The sequence below is a fragment of the Astyanax mexicanus genome, chromosome 11 (assembly GCF_023375975.1).
Source record: "Astyanax mexicanus isolate ESR-SI-001 chromosome 11, AstMex3_surface, whole genome shotgun sequence".
NCBI classification, from domain to species: Eukaryota; Metazoa; Chordata; class Actinopteri; order Characiformes; family Acestrorhamphidae; genus Astyanax; species Astyanax mexicanus.
The window spans coordinates 14,893,334-14,909,608 of NC_064418.1; the positions used below are offsets into that span (position 1 = coordinate 14,893,334).

The following is a 16,275-nucleotide window of genomic DNA, read 5'->3' on the forward strand; positions in this document are numbered from 1 at the left end:
CAAACATTCAAGAATTAGCAAGATGAGATCTACCAATTGACCAAGCATTTCTCTTTGGGCAGCACTGCACGCACTGTACGGCTGCCTCTCAGTAGAGACTGGTGAAAGGCACCTCAGAACGAAGTTCATTATGTGATTCTTGGCCATAGTTGCCTTCGCTGAGCCTTCTCTTGCCACACCTGGCTCAAAAATAGATAAGCAGCTCAGCCTCCCCTGACTACACAAACAAACAACCAACCGATGAGGCGACAGGTCACAGCTCATCATTAGGAATTCAAGACTGCACACTCCACACCGAGACTGATACTTTGGACTTTAGTCTAATAACCTGCCTCCCTCCCATCTTACCGTCTTTTCTGTGTGTGGGCTAAGAGAGAGAAAGAAAAAGAGAAATAAGAAGATAGAAAGGCTGTTGTCACATTAGCCTTTTTATTTCCAGACTCAGGTGCGCATGCTCTGAGGATTTGGTACATTTGGTCAAATGTGAAAAGCTGCTTCAAGCTCTAATGCTGGTGCAGTTGGTCCGCTGCAGGTATGGAAGCTATCCACTCCCAGTGCAGAGTGTGGGGTTGCATGATTGCTTCATTTCGTAATGTGATGCTACCACTGATCACATTTCTTCCCTTTTCATCAGTGTCTCTCAATAAAGCCACACTTTGATAGGATTGGAGCGTTGGTACTGGATTTGGCTTAACTTTACAGTACGGTCTCATACTGACCTGTAGGGATAAAAATCTTCTCATACCAGAACGCTTTCCTAGTTTAGAGGTGTTCCTGTGAGTTAAAATGCTGAGTGTCCCAAAAGTGTTGCCAGCCAAAACTGACCAAAGCTATTGCGACTCTACAAACAGAAAAATGATGTACAATCGATTCAAAGTACTTAAAGAGTTCTTTTGTGAGGAACAAACCAGCAATAACGAGCCCCGACTCAAACAAGCTCAGAATTGGTCCTGGGTGCGGACTCATTTGTTCAGGACAAGTGCATAAATGCCCTTACTCAGGACAAGTGTTAGGAAAAAAAAAATAAAAAAATGGCAAAAGAGAAAGCGATGGAGAAAGTTTAATAGGCTAAAATACCCCTCAAGCGACTTATCTTCCCTTGGAAGGACACAAAAAGCCTACAATCACCACTCAAGGGGGGGAAAGGGCAACTGTTTTAAGCACATTACTGAACCACCCAGGTTTTTTTCACCTCAATATGCAAATCTCTGCAGGAAGAAAAAGGGGAGAGAGAGCGAGAAAGAGACAATGAGGGTCTATGAAGACCAGAATGGAATGTGGGGTGGGATCATTATGATCTCCTGCAATTAAAAAAAGACCAGAGATCCCATCGTCTGCAAAACCAGTATCTGCAAACCCAGATCTGTGTCAGGGTGAGCTTTTTCTGCAACTGGGGCGCTCGCCGCCACGCACTGTGTAACATATGCAAATGAAGGGCGGGCACTTCTACTTTGGGGAGTGTGGGAAATGGATGGAAGATGCTGCCAGCTCGTATTCTAATTAGGTCAGCCCTCGTCCTAGGCGTCGACCTCTACCTTGATTTGACAGAATCCGACGGACCCCCTGCCTGCCTGGCCTGTGAGCTACCGAAGGAGGTAGTGCACAGTCAAGCAGGGAACAGGCCAGCAAAATATAGTCAACTCTGGCAAATTCTGGTGTACCTAAACATGAACATGCATTGCAGGGTTAGTTTACCAGGGTTTTGACTGGTTCTGCAAGTTCTGGTGTTACCCAATTGTGCACAAGTAGGTATAATTACATAATAATTACATTATTGACTTATCATACAGTATATAAGCATGTCCTCAATCATTTTTGATTCTCAATATAACCCATTATCAGGGTCCCTGCATCTATAGGGATAACAAATGTATACATTTTAAAGACTTTCACTCAAAGAAAAAAAAATAGGACCACTTTCAAAATAGCAAAACAAAAATGAAAAATAAAAACAAAAAAACAACAATACTACTACGTTTTTATAATTCAGAGACTTTGTAAGATTTTTATGATTTCTATACTTAAGAAATTTAATTTCTACTCTGGAATATTTCTACTCTGACCTGAGCATTTACCACGTCAGAGTTAGCAAGCTTATGCTTAACTGTGATGGAAGCACTGTCTCACCCGCTGACTTGCTGACGAACAGTAGATACAGATTCCTCTGTCAGACAAAGTCTGCTGTTTAGTCCTGCTGTGTACTGTCTGAGGTTCTCAACCAGCAGACCAAAATGGTTGCTCTTCAACTGATGTAGTGGGTGGGGGTTTATGGGTGAGGGATGGTGCCAGGGTGGTTCTATGCAGGTTTTCTTATTGTGACATCACAATAAGAAATCCATCCACATATCTCATAGAAGAATATGATTCCTGACATCAAACTCTTTCAAATGACTCACAGAAAACGTATGGATGGATTTGTTTCACTTTTGGAAGTGTTTATAGTTGCTGTCAAGATCCAAGTGGAAGAAATCATGCAAAAAGTGAGTTTTACATATACATATGTCCCCTTTAAATAGAGCTATGTACTGACAAGAATATGGCAATACAAAAATTCCCATGCTACAGTGGTTCCAAATCCAAATTGTGATATATATATATATATATATATATATATATACACTGCTCAAAAAAATAAAGGGAACACTCAAATAACACAATATAACTCCAAGTAAATCAAACTTCTGTGAAATTAAACTGTCCACTTAGGAAGCAACACTGATTGACAATCAATTTCACCTGCTGTTGTGCAAATGGAATAGACAACAGGTGGAAATTATTGGCAATTAGCAAGACACACTCAATAAAGGAGTGGTTCTGCAGGTGGGGACCACAGACCACTTCTCAGAACCTATGCTGTCTGGCTGATGTTTTGGTCAGTTTTGAATGTTGGTGGTGCTTTCACACTCGTGGTAGCATGAGACGGACTCTACAACCCACACAAGTGGCTCAGGTAGTGCAGCTCATCCAGGATGGCACATCAATGCGAGCTGTGGCAAGAAGGTTTGCTGTGTCTGTCAGTGTAGTGTCCAGAGGCTGGAGGCGCTACCAGGGGACAGGCCAGTACACCAGGAGACGTGGAGGAGGCCGTAGGAGGGCAACAACCCAGCAGCAGGACCGCTACCTCCGCCTTTGTGCAAGAAGGAACAGGAGGAGCACTGCCAGAGCCCTGCAAAATGACCTCCAGCAGGCCACAAATGTGCATGTGTCTGCACAAACGGTTAGAAACCGACTCCATGAGGATGGTATGAGGGCCCGACGTCCACAGATGGGGGTTGTGCTCAGCCCAACACCGTGCAGGACGCTTGGCATTTGCCAGAGAACACCAGGATTGGCAAATTCGCCACTGGCGCCTTGTGCTCTTCACAGATGAAAGCAGGTTCACACTGAGCACATGACAGACGTGACAGAGTCTGGAGACGCCGTGGAGAGCGGTCTGCTGCCTGCAACATCCTTCAGCATGACCGGTTTGGCAGTGGGTCAGTAATGGTGTGGGGTGGCATTTCTTTGGAGGGCCGCACAGCCCTCCATGTGCTCACCAGAGGTAGCCTGACTGCCATTAGGTACCGAGATGAGATCCTCAGACCCCTTGTGAGACCGTATGCTGGTGCGGTTGGCCCTGGGTTCCTCCTAATGCAGGACAATGCTAGACCTCATGTGGCTGGAGTGTGTCAGCAGTTCCTGCAAGATGAAGGCATTGAAGCTATGGACTGGCCCGCCCGTTCCCCAGACCTGAATCCGATTGAGCACATCTGGGACATCATGTCTCGCTCCATCCACCAACGTCACGTTGCACCACAGACTGTCCAGGAGTTGGCGGATGCTTTAGTCCAGGTCTGGGAGGAGATCCCTCAGGAGACCATCCGCCACCTCATCAGGAGCATGCCCAGGCGTTGAAGGGAGGTCATACAGGCACGTGTAGGCCACACACAATACTGAGCCTCATTTTGACTTGTTTTAAGGACATTACATTAAAGTTGGATCAGCCTGTAGTGTGTTTTTTCACTTTAATTTTGTGTGTGGCTCCAAATCCAGGCCTCCATTGGTTAATAAATTTGATTTCCATTGATTATTTTTGTGTGATTTTGTTGTCAGCACATTCAACTTTGTACAGAACAAAGTATTCAATGAGAATATTTTAGGGCTGGGGCGACGCGTCGACATAATCGACGTCATCGATTACAAAAATACATCGATTTGCATAACGTGCGTCGGCGCGTCGTAAACATGGCGGCGCCTGTGGAGAGCATTAGAGGTTAGATCGGGCCCAAAAATTCCAACTGGCTGTTTTCGGGCTGTTTTAATGAGCGAAATATGATCAGAATTATGTTAATTAACACGGTAACATAGAAGCATAGAACTATTATTTAATTAAAATAATTTTTAAAAACAGCTAAACACAGTTCTGCAGGTCAAACGCGGAGGAGTTCACGTGCGAGAGACAGAGAGAGAGAGAGAGAGAGAGAGAGAGAGACACAGAGAGAGAGAGAGAGAGAGAGAGAGAGAGAGAGAGAGAGAGAGAGAGATTTGCGTGTTCTGGTGAGAGCTACTCACAGGTGAAGGTTCTCTTTGATCTCCTCGTGCTCATATTCTAGTCCCATTCATAATTCTGCAGCTCCCTCAGTGTTTTCTGCCGTATTTTGCGGCTAGCGCGAGCGCTTACAACTGACACCGCGGACCGCGAGGTGCCGCCGCGTTTGTGCCGAATCCGACTCTCTGCTGAATCTGACTCCCGCTTCGCGGACAGAATCGGCACAACACCCCCGCTGTAGAACTGCGGTAGTGAAAACAGCGCTTATAAATAAATTAGTTTAGTTTCACTTTCAGTTTTCGTTATTTTCGTTATTTTTTTTTTAAATAAAAATATAATTAAAAAACAGACGCCTACATCTCGGACTATTTTCTGGAGCCCGGGTCGGATTTACGGGCGGGCCTCGGGTCATGTCGGGTTCGGGCAGAGAATCTAAGCTCTAGAGAGCTTGGACTCCGGAGAGCAATCTCCAGCTACAAAAAACGCCAGCGGGCATCTAAAGTTTGGGAGCATTTCACGCAAAAGGGCAACAATGTGGTCCTCTGCCATATGTGCAAAAGGAGCACTTGAAGCGCAAACATCCAGGAGCACTATGTCAACAGGGTCACACAGTAAGTTACCGTTTACATCAGGGTCTCCGCGGGTGTCCTTAAAAAGACTTAAGGCTGTCTACCAAAGGTTTTAAACCTGCCACAGGCAGAAATTATACATTTTTGGTTTATATTTATATATATAGTTTCCAGAAACAGTAGCATTATTCATAAGTTCAGGTGTTTAGCTAAGCTAGCTGCCTTAAGTTATTTTAGCTAGCGCCGTCGGCGCTGCGGTGTCACACCGTATTCTGTCACCGTCGGAATTTTGTGACCAGTGCTCACGGTTATGATCGTTCATTGGCAAAACGGAAGCTTTCTATACCTACACCTTACCCTCAGCCCTAAACTTAACCGTTTTGGCCAGTCGGGGTAAACATTAGAAACGAACACGTTTCGAATCGGCCAGTGCACCGGTCTGCTGAGAACTACTTGCCAGTGGTCACAAAATCTAGCGGTCACAGAAAACAGTGCAACACACGGTTGTGGTGTATGGGAGCTTATCCATTTTTAGCGTTATAGATCTAAACAACGTGCTGTACATGTAAGTGATTATAAGTGTGGGGTTTGGTTTAGTAGGCTTGTGTTGTTGTTGTTGTTGTTGTTGTTATTATATATAAATATAGTAATTTATCGTTTGCTTTAAAACGTAAAATAATAATTATTTAAATATGTTTCTCAATGAATAGATTAGTCGACTAATCGAAAAAAATAATCGTTAGAATAATCGTTTAAAAAATAATCGTTAGGGACAGCCCTAGAATATTTCATTCATTCAGATCTAGGATGTGTTATTTGAGTGTTCCCTTTATTTTTTTGAGCAGTGTATATATATATATATATATATATATATATATATATATATATATATATATATATATATATATATATATATATATATATATATTGCAATACTTTAAAAAAGATGATATATTGCTTTTTTTTATACATAAAACAGGAAAACCCATAATAACAAAAAACACCATCACATGCATGAAATGATGGTGTAAAAATATTTTTATCCAATTTAGAACAGTGAGATCTACAGGAGAAAGTAGAACACTGCTATGAAGTGGACAGGGTTTTAACACAAAAATAACCACCATTTTATGCCAATCATTACATGTAAACTAATAACTAAAAAAAAAATACTTTATTGTTGCAAATCGTATACAGCATTGCAAAACATAATATTGCATTACTTTGATATATTGATATTTTTCTTTTCTGAAAATGACAATATTATTTTCGTTATAATTATCGTGACAGGCCTATGCACAAGAGATCTCCATCAGGAAATATCATTAATGCAAGTGCTCAAACTGTGCAAGATTATTTCCCTTATGAACCTCAGAGGCAAAGCTGTAATGCTGGGGAAATCTGATTGGCACCGTGACCCGTTCTGGTGACTGATGGCTCTGGACGGTGTGAGCGTTCCGAAAACACAAAAGACTGATGGGGTGAGCCAGTAATGATTTTAAACCCGCGGTACGGTCAGAGCATCAGTGGACGGATAAAGCCACCCACTGTGTCAAAAGAAGAGCTTGACAAATCTCATGTGTCAGATATTTCATAGAGATGGGGAAGGAGTCACTCTAATGGATGGAAGAGGTAAAAGGTGGGAGGAAAAAACTAAGAACATAGAGCCTCCAGCTCATAGAAAATCGCTCAGCGTTTGTCTCATCATAGTCACATTTCCATAGCAGCAAAGATACGATACAAGCAGGGAAAAATAAAGAATGACAAAAGCTTCCTTTCTGAGAGATATCGTGAAAGACTTTCAAGGACCATAAAAGGAGGGAAAGTTTCCTTTTCTGTAAGCTTCAGTGAAAAAATAAGAAATGTAAAGAGTCTATACCAGTGGCTAGAAGGCCAACACAAAAACAGGATGCTGAATGACTTCAACCTTAACTAGCAAGCTTAAAACATCAATGATGCAATCTCAGATTTCACAATCGCCGCAGTACATAGGGCCCAATTATTTCTTACGGAACTGTGGAATTGTATCCCAGATATAGACTCAAAAATTCCATATATTTTTCATATATATTCCTTTGGCCCCTGAGCTTACTAATGCCCACATGCTTCTGATATGCTTTGTGCACAAACACAAAATACAAATCATATTGCATTACATAATGCAATAAATTATTATGGTCTTGAACATTGTAGATAAAGGTATTCAAATAACATTAAAAATGCAGTGTTAAATGCAAAAGTCAGAATACATCAGTACCCAAAAGATTTTTCTGAATCGGTGCCACAGCATTTCGGCAAGTTTTGCTAATGCAAAAGACACAAAAAAAAGACACTTGCAATTGAGGCTTTCATGTGATAGACTATGTTGCGTTCCAATTAGCTCAGACAGTTCGCCTTCCTTTTCTTAGTTTGTCAATACTGATACATAGCAGACTGAGCTTTCCATCTTTAGAATGGGTCTCATGTTGATCCAACTGCTGAATGTTAATAAAAGTGCTTGTATAAAATTTGGAACATGCAGTTTTGTCTCAGAAGTACAAAAATAAAATACTGAGATTTTATTTCAATGTATATCGCCTTTCAGATAAAAAATATTGAGATATTTGTTTTGCTCCATATCGCCTAGCCCTACTCGGAATGACCATGTTAACTTCAAAACGCATCAAGAGCAAGGCAAAATTAAGCTCGTTCTGTCGTTAAATTTCCTCACTACTAAATATTCCACAGCCAACTGTCAGTGCATAAAGCATAAAGGTCTCCAACCTTCTGCAGAATCTATCACTATAGACTTCTAAACTTCATGTGACCTTCAGAGTGTAGAGTGTAGAGAGCTTCATGGAATAGTGTAGACTATGATAATACAATATTTAACAATATTGTATTTTATTTTGTATGCTATTTCCTTGACTAGGGTGTTTTCATACTTTCATCTTGTAGCTGCAATCATGTGCTTGTTTTTCTCTGGTGTATTTCACTCATTTCCGAATGGTGTGCACCAGCAAAGCTTTAAGTGCTACTTTAGCACTTTTGTGAAGAAAATGATAAATTAAACTATAAATGAATTCCAATGAATACAGGGCCATTTTGCTTCAGTTTATAGAACAGTAATTAATGATCTATGTTTATTTAAAGGAAAAACGTTTTTAAATGAATAAATGGGTCTAACTAACACCTACATGGGGTGCTACAATTTTGGGATAATAAAAAAATGAATATACATATCTATGTGTTAAATTCGGAAATAGGGCCAAAGGGTGATCCCTGTCATTACACACAATGCAGCTGTCCAGCAGCACCAGTTAGTCAAAAATCACACATCCTCAGCTCAGCACATACAAAATGTAATTACAAGAGCCGACGCTGTACCACGCTGTTTATACCAAGAGGCGACTCAAGACTAAAATTAGCCTGAAAACAGGTGGTGTGGTGTTTTAACAAAAGGCCTCCTGGGGCTTGTTACTCTCAGGTGAGTGGCTCCTAAGGGGTGATGTACACCTACATTTGCTCACTCTTCACCAGAGCTCATACATCACCCCAGCTCTATTAATATTCCCCCCTGACAGATACAGGCCAGAGAAGAGAGACGATTGCTGAACTATATTGCAGATAAGATCAGTTATAATGCGATTAGATGGCCCGACAGACCCGGCGAGGAGAAAACTTCAAAGAAGAAGGAGCAGCCGTGTGGTCAGATAGGTTATTCTTGCCCTCCTCCACATTTTTATTCCCTCGATTAAGATAATGACATTTTCTGCCGGAACGATAAGACTCTGCTGAGGCCGCACACATGGTTGTTTAGCTCGGCTTCATTTGCAACCAGGAGGAGGAAGACGACGACTGCACTTGTTTTAACACCTCGCGTTGGTAAAGTGCTCCGCAAATTGGCTTAAAGCCCTTGAGTAGATGGGTGTCGCAATGCATTAGACTACGGTGCCTTAGCGCAGGATGCAAACGGCAGTAATGTAGCAGTTCGGCTACACAAACCCGTGTTGCCATTAAGAGGACTTGACAGCAGCAGCACCTCAGCAGCTTAGAGCTATCAAAGAGACCTTATTCTAAACAAGCAAGTAAAAACTGTATTTTCCTTAACATAGCAGAGTATAGTCATAGTTACACGTAACCGTGATAAAAAAAAAATAATAATAAAAAAAATAAATGTTTTTCCCACACTAAGAATGCTAAGAGCCAATATGAAGAACAGGGGCGTGAGCTCACTATATGATATCTTAATATGTTGCCCACTATAACAATGGGATCTCAATACTGTGCTACTCGATATATCGCAACACAATTCTCTACAATACTCCATTGCATGTGGGTTACTAAATAAAATAAAATACTCATAAATAAGCAAACACCATAGGCCTGCAACAACTAATAAATTAAATAAATTAAACTGATTATTCACATAGTTGCCAGCTAGTTTAATAATCGTTTAATTGGATCTACATTATCATACACATGAGTACAATTGCTATGCCCTAATGTAGGGCAGTAAGCCACCTAAAGCCGTGGCTGTAAAGCACAATTTAGCTGCAAGTTCAAATTTTCTCTCACTCAATGTTGCTAGAACCTGCTAGAGTAGTTAAACAAGAGGCATCTCATTCTTAGTAAATTTATATCTCACCTCACATTTAGCGAACAAGTTAGCATTAGCATTTTCCCACCATTTTTACTTCCACTTTAAATGTGTCAGCTGAAACAAGCAGTTCCAAAACAAGCCATACATTTAGTAATGCTACTGTTAGCGACAAGGTAAATGTTTTTCTCTCACTAGAGCCTACAAGGGTGTTTAAAACAAAGCGCGTTTTATTTCTAGTAATTGTATATCTCATTCATGTTCAGTGAGTTTTCCATTCCACCTTAAATGCGGTCTTTTCTGACTGATTTTGTGAAACTGAGAGCCAAGTGCATATTAACATTACATACATTTTTGTTGTGTTATTAAATAAAGATTATTATAAAAGTAAATGTAACTTCATGTTATTCACACAAATATATTTAATGATTTTAGGTTGTATGTTTAGGACTGGTGTCTGATGTTTAAGATCATATTTATGCAGAAATACAGAAAATATTAAAGGGTTTACAAACTTTTAAGCACCACTGTACCCAAGATTATCATTACATTATCATGGTGTACAAATGATGATGAGAAAAACATTGCATTTTTTGCAAAGAAGCATTGATGAAGGCACTGTCAGCACCAAGGGCTGCATACATTCACAACACAAAATATTTACAAAATATATGCAGCTAGGACCACAAAGTTAGGACTATACAAAAGAGTAAAGGCAATATGATATTTTATTGCCAATGAGATCAATTACATTACAATGCATCTTTTCTATACAGTACATCATCCCTAATTAAAGAACATAGACCAGAGGCATGTTGCCTTTAAAAAAAAAAGCATATGCTTTGAAATGCATTGAAAATACACTATACACAGAGTGTAGTATGACAAATGAAAAATAAACTATAATTGATTAAAAGTGTATTGTCTTTAAAAGGGTATAATCCCATCATTATTTTATTATATTTTCAGTGGCATAAAAATCTTAAACTTTTTTTTTCTTCATGTTCTTACAGAAGTTTTATAGTATGACTTTAATTAACATGTTTTACATGCTTCAGTCTTGCGGAGGAAGCAAAGTAAAGAATGGCACTAACCAGATAACCCTTTCAAGAGTACATCACTCAGCCCAAACACTCCTAACAAAAAAAAAAAAGCCTTGCATTATAACTATAGGATAAATAAGTGAGTTTGCTTCTACAGGCAAAATGATTTCAGGATGATCGTAAAAGGTGATATTCTTTATTGTGTGGTGTCCAATCCAATCTTTCCTTGAACATAAAACATGTTTAATATTTATGACTTAGTATCCTATAGTGTGGAGTGAATGCCAATTCTCTGGTGTGAAACACTATGTTGATGTTATGTTTAAACTACCATCAGCCAATGAGGGCTGAGCTGAAATTACACTCCACATACAGCCAGCGGGGCTCATACATACTGCAATACCTGCCGGAGGTAAATACAAAAATACAATAATGATATACATTGCATAGACATGAGGAGAACAAGCACAAACAGGCATTGTTTGTTATACAGTATACAATAAAAATAAAACAAGAATCTATTATTTAAAATTAATGGCAAATGGCAAACCCTATTTTTTCCCTTTTAACAAAAGCAGATTATATAATAGGCTACAAATAATACTGGGCTTCTTGATTATCTAATTCTAAAATATTTGTTTTCCTATCATTACTTAAATAAACAACTCTTTAAAACAGAAATATACGAAGTGCCTGCATTGCACTTGGTGTTTTTATGCAATATAGTAGTTACCAATAAACTTGTGCAAGGGTTTAAAGCAGTCAGGCCTTTGGTTCAGGCCTATAATTTTGTAATTAGTTCAAAAAGTTTTAAAAAATGCTGCCGTACTCATACTGGCAGGCGACACAAATAATGAGTGACCAATCATTTCTTATGAAAAAGGACAAATTGTAGCAGCATTTAGCGACATGCTGATAAAGCAACAAGCGACAAATCAAGTCTCTTAACTTTGTGCAACTGAATTATGCAACAAATTATTCAGACCAATCACAGGCAAGTCCCCATCTTCTGCTCTCTGAACACCTGATTTCTTTCAGTACTTTGTTTATGTTTCCAGCAAGGAGGCTTTTCATTCTTACAGAGGCTTTTATAACCACTTTAACCATTTTCTGGTTTATTATAATGCATCTCTGCTAAAATGCAGGGACAATTTTGAGAAAAATTAAGAAAGCAGCAGATAGCTCAATAGGTAGCGTGTTAGATCATTCAGCATGCTAACTGGCCACGCCAATACATGCCCACATGCAACAACACGAGCAGCTGCAAACACACCAAAATGAGGAAGAACTAGGGGCAACGCAAGCAACAAAGGGTTGGGGTACTGTTCGAGCTACTCAACCAAAATGACCAAAAAGGCATTTCTTCAGCTGATATAGTGGGTGGGGTGGTGCTAGGTTGGTTCTATGAAGGTTTCCTTACTGTAACGTCAAAATAAGGGAGTAATCCATATGATAAACGCATATGATTCCTGACACCAACTGTTTTATTATAAATGGCTGGATGGATTTTTTTTTTTTTTTCGCATTTGTTGTGTTTATAGGGGCAGTTGAGGCCCAAGCCAGTTTTTCAGTGCAAGCTAGGTTGGTGTTGTCTAGTGCAAAACCAGACTTCCTTTTTTTTCCATGGCTGACAGTATATGTGATGTAATTCCTTGGCTGAGTAAGTACACCAAGCTAAAGTAAGCTAAGTCCTTGGGCTAAACTCATAACTCTACATTTTCCCTCTAAGGAACATGACTGAAATCGAAGTTGCTTTGTATACAAGCTTTATCCAAATGCTGTAAACTTTAATGTAAACTAGTACAATGTAGAACCTGTTTTTAAATATTTGTTTAGCTCAAAAACACAACATTTCATGACTGCTCACTATTGGTAGTTAGTGAGTGCTCACACCATCAGGATGCAGACCAAAGCTAAACTGTTAATCATTTGTCATTTGTAAATTATGGACATAGATGGTATTATGTTGGGTAATTGTAAAGAAATGTGGACACAAGCCAAATTTGCAAACCACTGATATTCATTAACAAACATGTTCTACTGGTGTTTACACAGCATTCATGAATCTTGATCAAAAAATTTTATTAAGGTCTATTTTACTCTTAATGTACTCAAAGATCAAAGTCGATTAACGGCACAGGACTTACTCACTTATTTTTTAGGTTGTAATCTTCTAACTTGTTAATGAATGCAATCAAGTCCTAAAAGTAATGCTCCAAAATCTAGCATAAAAAGTCTTTCTTTGACAGTAAAGACAGTTAATCCAACTTAGTAAAATACACACTTTTTAATAGCCTTGATGTCACACAAAAAAAAAAAAAAATACATGAGCAGGTGTCCCAATACTTTCTTCTATAGCATATGCATTTTATTTATTTATTTATTTATAACTCCAAGTCAAACATCTAAATTTTATTAATAATTATGCAGTGCATTGCTTTTTATACTAACAGGTAAATGCATAAGGATTAGTTTAATGTAAAGCAGATCTTGTTGAGCGTATGTTGACTCTGATTTCTGAAATCTTGTGCAACACAAATGAGAAATGAATAAAGTCTCATACTGTATTAATGACCTGCTGAAATACAGTACCACACAAAAGTTTGGACAAACCTCATTTGGTGTGTGTTTATGTATTTTCTACATATATTACCATTAAAGACATGAAAACAATTAGGGTAAAAATATGGAATTATGTAGTAAACAAAAAAGTGTTTGTTTTGCACAATCCCCTGACCTAAATCCAACTGAGATGGTAATTTGCAGTAATGTGGGATGAGCTGGGAGCACAGAGTGGAAAAAAGCAGCAACTGTTGCTCAGCACCACCACAAACTCCTTCAAGAAGCTGAAAAAACTATTTCAGGTGACTCTACCTTAATGAAGCAACTTAAAAAAATACCAAGAGTGTGCAAGATCTTCTTGTTCTCAAAGCTAAATGTGGTATTTAGAAGAATCAAAAGTATAAAACATATTCTGCTTTGTTTAACACTTTTTGTTTACGAAGCAATTCTGCATGGGTTCCTGTATAATTATGTCTTAAGTTTATAACGTAAAAATAATAAAAATAAAGAAAACATTTTGAGAAGAGGTGTGTCCAAGGATTTGACTGGTAAGTTACTGTAAAAGAGAACTATACAAGAAATTATGAGATATTACACATTGTCTTATAATAATCTCATTCACACCTGAGGCTAAGCTGAGATAAACCTTTAAGCCATAATATGTAAGCCATTATTTGGATCTCACAATGAGAAATTCCATAATGAGAATTTCTAAAGTAAGACATTATATGTTTAAATCTCTTATTGGCCTCAAACATGACCATTCTTAACCATATATAAGAGAAATAATACCTTGAATATGTATTTCCCTAGGTGAGAGAGGTGTAACATGTAATAGCGGACTATAACAGGCCCTAAAAAAAACACACACAGAAATCACGACTAGCTTTAAAGGAAAGATCAATGTGTAGTTTTTTGGACAAACATCTTTCAACCATTTATTAAATTAGAATTAAAAGCACACAAGTTGAGAATTTGACCACATTTCTAATATTAGGTTACAGATAAGGCCTAAAGTTAGATAGCTAGCTGTAATGTAGCTTATGTAGCTAGGTTAGTTAGCTAACTTGCTAACCTAGCTAGCTAGCTTGCCCAGCAGCTGGTTAGCTAGCTTGCTAACAGGCTAATTCAGTTAACCAGTGGCTCACATAAGTTTAGGGTGCAATATACACAAATTACCACAATGTTTCTCTAATTCCATAGCAATAGAAGGTATTTCCCAGCTCTATATTCTTGGCAGACTGTATATTATACGGGCCCTGCTGGCTAGTTAGCTATCTAACAGCCTAGCTCGTTAGCTTAGCATTAGCACTAGCATTCACTATCCACTTCCAGCAGCAGCAGCAGCGGCCCGGCAGCTAGCTAGCGCAGAGACCGCAGAGCCGCTCGTTCCTCACACGGCCAAGAAAACACTTAATAAAAGAAAAAACGAGAACACGCGCTTACCGTTTCTGTTATACCTGACCGCGCTCTTCTGTTTCTCGTCTTAAACCGCGACAAACTGTGTTCATTGGTGTAGCTGGAGTGGGGAACCTGAGGGCGGAGGCGCAGGGAGCTCAGCCGGGAGAGAGGCGCTCACTCAGCGGGAACCCAATGAGCGGAGCGCCGCGAACAGCGCTGAACCGTCCAGTGCGGATCAGAGCGGGTCGCCTGGAGGAAGGGGGGGTAAAAACTAAAGACTACACAGACTAAAACAAACTGTGTTTAAAATGCTGGACTTTCCTAAATTAATTATTAGTGCTGCAGCTTCCAAAAGAATATTGTTTTGTGTAATCTTTGAATAAAATATAATCTAAAGCAGGTCTTAATGTTGATTCACTGCTTTCTGAAATATTTGAAATGGATGAGATTTCATACTGTATTTTTGGAACTTCTAAGGTGTCACAATGTAAAAAATAATAATATAAAATAAAATATTAATAATGTGTGGCCAAAACTTTTTAAATGTGGGCACGAGATAATTAAGTCGCAAATAGGGGTGGGTGATATTCCCCTAAAATTATATCCCGATATTTCATGGTATTTTCACAATAACGATACTCTTGGCTATATGACGAAAGACTAAATTAAAAAAATGATTTCAAGAATACACTACTGCAACAAAATGAATATTATTTTTTTTTCTTATTGCATGCGATTTGATACGGCACACCCTTAACTTAACTGAGATTTTAAAAAATACAAGAATTTTATCAGATTTGTAACAGAAGTCATGGTACTATAAATGCACTCCAAATGTCTCCATATATCCAGGATTAAAGTAAAATGAATGATACTGGACAGATCTAATCTGTGTCTAATAGATTATAATGGGAAATAAAAACAGTGTGAACTTTTGTTTTACTAAAAATAGCAAAAATGTAGTACCTTGATGTGATAAATAGGGGTATGTGATATGGCACGATATTTCAGGGTTTAATATCATTCATGCCATTGAAAAATTTGGGCGATATTATCGTGTACGATACGATATAGCACACTCCTAGTCGTAAAGACAACTAATTAAAGAAGAGAATTAAGAACTGGCCCTATAAGTCTTCTCCACAACTTAATTATGTTGTAGTTACCTCTATGATATTAGTCAAAGTCAAAGTGGTTTTTATTGTCATTTCAGCTATATACAGAGTACACAGTGAAACGAAACAACGTTCCTCCAGGGACAATGGTGCACATAAACACCGAACAATAGTGCAACAGTACAAAAGTGCAGACAGACAATACAACACAATACAGACAAAGAATAATAAATAACAAGACAGTGTGCAAATTATGCAGTGTGCAAAAAAGACCAGTGAGGTAGTAATTACCTCTATTACACAGTGTGCAATAGAGTCCAGTGAGGTAGTAGGGTTTTTAGTGCTTTCCATTTTCTGGGGTAAGTGGGGTAAGAGTGACAGTGTGTGCATGTACAGAAAAACCATCAGTTCAGTCTCTGCTGTTGAGGAGTCTGATGGCTTGGGGGTAGAAGCTGTTGCAGAATCTGGTCGTGCTGGA

The 16,275-nt window shown here is 38.9% G+C and overlaps 1 protein-coding gene across 2 annotated transcripts in view; it reads right to left on the reverse strand.

The window, feature by feature from the left end:
• LOC103033833 (R3H domain-containing protein 1) overlaps positions 1-14,903 on the reverse strand; it is a 73,570-nt gene extending 58,667 nt beyond the window's left edge. For both annotated transcript variants that reach the window (XM_022667912.2, XM_007250596.4), the window contains exon 1: positions 14,728-14,903. The gene's annotated coding sequence lies outside the window, so the exon portion shown is untranslated. The remainder of the gene's footprint in view (positions 1-14,727) is intronic.
• Between the last annotated feature and the right edge of the window lie 1,372 nt (positions 14,904-16,275).